Source organism: Gavialis gangeticus, unplaced genomic scaffold, assembly GCF_001723915.1.
Source record: "Gavialis gangeticus isolate Ggan-Ray unplaced genomic scaffold, GavGan_comp1, whole genome shotgun sequence".
NCBI classification, from domain to species: domain Eukaryota; kingdom Metazoa; phylum Chordata; order Crocodylia; family Gavialidae; genus Gavialis; species Gavialis gangeticus.
Window position 1 is genome coordinate 58120291 of NW_017729030.1, and position 5544 is coordinate 58125834.

Below are 5544 nucleotides of genomic sequence, written 5' to 3' on the forward strand. Positions count from 1 at the left end.
TGATCCTCATTGGGATTACCTTCCTTTGGGCTACTACTAACTCAGTCCTCCTGTTACTTGAAGAGAAGAAATGTTGCAGACAGGTGGCACTCAAAGTAAGGCACTTGACTGGAAACAGGCCTTAGAGAGTATATAAGCCCAGGACCTGAGCTGGAGCAGGCAGTCTGGCCTGAGAGGAAGAAAGAGCTCCTAAGCAGGAGGGCTGCAGAAAGGAAGTATTAAAACATGGTGCTATAGCAATGTTGCCGTATGGTAACTTTTGTATCCACTTAATTCCCTTCATCCACCCTGCTACTTATTTTGTCAAAGAAGGAGGTCAATTTTGGCATGATTTGTTCTTAAACAAGCATAAATCCATGCTGGTGGCTCATAGTTTCATAGTTTCTACGGTCGGCAGGGACCTGAGCAGATCTGAGAAGTTCTGCCCACTTGCTTTCTGCCCTTGTTATGGGCCTGAGCAACACCTGCTTGGTCGCCAGGCATCCAGGCCCGACAGGAATGCAACTGCATCTCACACCTGGCAGCAGCTTCTCTCAGATGGCCAGTAAAAGCCCATCACTCTCTCCCTACACAGGTAGCCAAGGCTCAGCAACAGAGCCTCTCCATTGCCCTTGAAGACGCAATAGACAACCACCACACACCTGAGTGCAGGAAGATAGGGCTGGCCTTCTGGCTCACGCAAGAGGTGTTCAACCCCAGGCAGCATGAAGAGGGAGCACCCAGACTTGAACTGGGGACCTCTTGATCTGCAGTGAAATGCTCTGCCACTGAGCTACACTCCCATAGGCAAAGGGCTGTGGGTGGGCTCTTTGCCCTGCCCTTTTCGCATGTCTTGCCATGTTCATTTCTGGCACAGCTTGTGCCAGTGCCAAGAGCTGGCTGGTAGCAGTGGGGGGCATAGGTCTGGGGTTTCACGGCTGGTCCCATCTTTGTTGTGGCTTCAGCACTCCTAGGGATTCTCCACAACAATACTTGGAATAGACCACACTCCCACAGCCCCACAGCCACGACCCTTCTGCCTTTCAACGAAAAGGCCAGCCGGGCTGCACATGACAGGCTCCAGGCCTCCCAAACCACGAACCAATGGCCCCATAACCACCCCTTTCCCAGGGACCTGGCAAGAGATGGTCCTGCCCTCGGCCACCTCAGCAAGGTCTGCCTCCCTGTACTGCTTCTTACAATGCAAAGTCATGCTGTTTCGAAGACCGACACTGACACACCCTTGAAGTGGACTGTACAACAGCCCCTGGTGCTGGGCTGCTCATGCCTCCACCCACACACCCAAGTTCTACTCCTGGGCTTTAGCTATGTTCTAAGCCTAATCTCTCAATATCCTTTCACAAAAAGCTACCCTTCCATCCTGGGTCTCCAAAGCACACACCCTCTCAACCACTCCACCGCTTTGAGGAAGAAGAACAGGAGTGGCAACTGCAAGTTCTGCCCACTTGCTCTCTGCTCTTGTTATGGTCCTGGGCAACACCTGCTTGGTTGCCAGGTATCCAGGCCCTGGCCCCACAGGAATGCAACTGCATCTCACACCTGGCAGCAGCTTCTCTCAGCTGACCAGTAAAAGCCCATCACTCTCTCCCTACACAGGCAGCCAAGGCTCAGCAACACAGCCCCTCCATTGCCCTTGAAGACACAATGGACAACCACCACACACCGGACTGTGGGAAGATAGGGCTGGTCCTCTGGGCTGCCCAAGAGATGTCCAACCCCAGGCAACATAAAGAGGGAGCGCCCAGATCTGAACTCGGGAGTCTGTTGATCTGCTGTCAAATGTTCCAACTACTGAGGTATGCTCCCGGGTTGGGGCTGTTTCTGAACCCTGCCCAACCCCTCCTTTTTTGCACATATTTACCAGAGGCATGCATGCCTCTCATGTTGTATTGCTGAGTCCAGGGAGGTACATTTCATTGTCATAGGTATGTTAGTTCTGGTCTTCTCAGTTCTCCATTGTGGCTCCGTATCTTCTTTGGATTGGTCAACCAAATTCTGAGAATGTGCTCTCACTCACAGCCCCCCAGCCCTCACATTCTGCTTGAAATGCACAGTCCAGCCAGGGTGTACATCACAGGCTGTTCTGGTTTGAACTTTTAAGCTGACAGCCCCATCTGGTTCACTTACCCATGAGCCAAAGTTATTGTAGACCACATCTCCTATGTGCTGAAGAGCACCTCAGTCTACCTCTTGCTTCCACTTCTTCATATTCTTCCTGACTTTGAGGCTCAATGCCTATCCATACATGCCGGGGATCCTGCTTCATAGACCCTGACCTGCTTTCCCACCATCCACATCCAGAACATCACTGTAAGCCAAGGACATCCCACACCTTCCAGCAGCATCTCTTTTCTGGGGAGTCATAAGCCATCACTTTCTCCTTTCAGGGGAGGTATGAATCTTTTGTACAGCACCTATTTCCCCTGCTTCCAGAGGCCAGGAAGGACAACCTGGAGAGCTGAATACAGGATTTGCTATCAGCCCCACACAAGAGGTATCCGACACCAAGGAACATAACAAGGGAGCACCCAGATGTATACAGGGGACCTCTTGATTTTCAGTCAAGTGCTCTGCTCCCACTGTGTGCCTCCTTTCCTTTTTCCCACCTTCCCTATGTTTACCACAGACAGACATGCCTGGCATGTCCCATCATCTAGGCCTGTGTGTCACCAGCCAGAGGCATATGGTTTAGGTTCAGGGATGTTCCATTCCCTATTGTGACTTTACCCCTTCAGGGAATGACAAGACTAATTCTGAGACTGGGTCCCCAGCCACAGCCCCACAGCCATACACCTTCTGTCTTTCAAAACATGGGCCAGCCTAGCTTCACATGATAGGCTCCAGGCCTCCAGTCCCACAATTGAGTAGCCACTTATACTCCTGTTCCCCAGGAGCACAGCATGAATACCCTGCTCCCTGTACTGCTTTTACCAATACAAAACCATCCTATGTTTGAGTCTCAACAAGTACACACACTTGAGGGGGCTGCAGAACAGCCCATTGTCCTGGGTTGCCCGTGCCTCCATCCACACACCCAAGCTCCACTCCTGTACTTGTCATACCCTGAGGTCTGTGTGGATATCCATTCACAAAATTAGGTTCTTCAACCCTGTGTCTCTCACATTTACCCTTTCTCATCTACTCTATATCTTCAGAGAACAAGGACAGAAGTTTTGACCACAACTACTGTGCTACCACTCCTTGCTTTTGCAGCCATGAGGCCCAACAATCACACACAGGAGAGCAGGAAGACAAGGTTGGCCTTCTGCCTGGCCATGAGAAGTTGCTAACACTATGGAACATAAATGGAAGCCCCTAGATTTGAAGTATATCTGGTTTGAGGTATTGTGCATGTTTCATGTCTTTATGTCCATGACACTCCCTGATTATAGACAGCATGACAGAGGGCATGTCTACACAAAATGTTTACTATGGAGCTGACTAATTATCTTCATACTAAAGTCTCAGCATCTACACATGCAGTCCTATTAAGCCACAATAAACTAACTCCACCATTGGTTAGTACTTGTAAACACAAGTATTATTGTCCAGCATCATTCTTTATTGTACAGCAATGCATGTGCAGACGCTGATGGGAATGGCTGGGGTATTAGGGTACTTCAGTGCAGGAGCTACATGCTGCTTCTGCAGCACATTGTGCTGAGCTGGAGCAGCCCTGAGCTGGCAGGCTGACCCCCTGGATCCCCTGCCAGCCTGATCTGCTCAGACCCAGACCTCTGTGCTGCAGTTCCAGGTGCTCATGTAAACATGGCACCAGAGAGTAATAAAATCCAGTGTGATATGCACCACTGTTTATTGCTTCACAATTTTCAGCACATGTAGATGCCCCCAGTGTGTATTACGCTATGCTAATAAGGAATATAAATGGCCCATATTATTGATTAACAGGTCATGACATTATAGTGTTTATAAGCATTGTAAAAATATAATATTTATAAGCATTGATCTGTATAGCTTCTAGTTCCACATTACTGAATTTCTATCTTAACCACTAATGCCTTTTGTTGTGAGTATTTTGTAAAGTTTAGACATGCAGATCATATATCAAATATATTATTATTTGGCATTACTGAATCATTGGATCAATTACTTATTAGTGATAAGCTTAAAGGAAGACTGCTGGAAAAAAGTTAAAAAGAAAGACCTATTATAAGATGTTCTATGAATCATAGACCTATCAAGATGGTCTATGAATGGTTTCACAAGAACTGTTCATGCCAAATTTCTTCTACCCTGTCAATATGTCAGCCTTCCTTTGGCTATCTGCTATCTTTAAATAGTTTGGCCCTGCAGGAGCATTATGCTAATATCCTTAAGTGAAAGGCTTGGATTTCAGAAATAAGAGCCCCATCTTAAAGGATTTAAGGCCCCAATATTTTTTGTTAAATAGAAAAAAATAAAAACACACAATGGCTATAAATGCCTATATACCAATGCTCGCAGTATGGGGAATAAACAGGAGGAACTCACCCTCAGAATAGCTAGTTCAAACCCAGATGTCATAGGGCTAACAGAAACATGGTGGGCTTCATCCCATGACTGGACAGTTAGCATTAGGGGCTATAGGCTTTACAGGTGGGATAGAGAAGGAAGGAAATGTGGGGGTGTGGCACTGTATGTCAAAGAGCACTACACATCCTCTGCCAGTAGAATGGGGTCAGAGGAAGGGCAGGCTGAAGTGCTCTGGGTCAAGATTCAAGGGGGCCATGGGGAGAGCGATTTGATGGTGGGGGTCTACTACAGACCCCCCAACCAAGGGGAGGAGCTGGAACTTGAATTTTCAGGCCAGCTTGCAGAGGCACTTAAGGCAAGAGATGTATCTGTCATGGGTGATTTTAATTACCTGGACATCTGCTGGGAGGAACAGTCAGCCAGGACGGACTGTTCCAGGAGGTTCCTGGCTGAGATACAGGACCTCCACTTAATTCAGGAGGTGCACGGTCCTACTAGAGGAAATGCCCTGTTGCACCTGGTCCTGGCCACAGGTGATGACCTGGTAAGAGGCCTTTAGGTTCTTGACCACCTGGGCGATAGCAATCATCGCTTGCTGGAATTCACCATCCAGCACAGGGTGTCAAGGGCCTGCAGCAAGATGGTAGCCCTAGACTTTAGGAGGGCCAACTTCAGCAAATTAAGGAGACTAGTGGGTGAGGCGCTGGGGTCTTTGAGGGAAGGGGAACTCAGTGTCCAGGATGAGTGGCCATTCCTTAAGGAAACGATACTCAGGGCCCAAGGGGAGTCCATCCCAACAAGAAGCAAGGGGGCAAGAGTGCCCGAAAGTCCCCCTGGCTCACCAAGGGTGTCCGGAAATGCCTGCTTACCAGAAAGGCGGCGTACACCCAGTGGAAGGGGGGTGCTATCTCCAAAGAGGAGTATACCTCCTCTGCTCAGGCTTGTAGGGGGGCTGTCAGGAAAGCTAAGGCGGACATAGAGCTAGGACTAACGTCCATGATCAAGGATAATAAAAAGTCCTTTTAAAAATATATAGGAAGGATGAAGAAGGCAGCAGGTAATGTGGGGCCC

At 48.7% G+C, this 5544-nt stretch overlaps 1 non-coding gene across 1 annotated transcript; it reads right to left on the reverse strand.

Annotated features, from left to right (window-relative positions):
• Nucleotides 1-710: 710 nt before the first annotated feature.
• On the reverse strand, nucleotides 711-782 carry TRNAC-GCA. The gene has a single exon. It is a non-coding gene; the product is annotated as a tRNA-Cys (tRNA).
• Nucleotides 783-5544: the final 4762 nt, after the last annotated feature.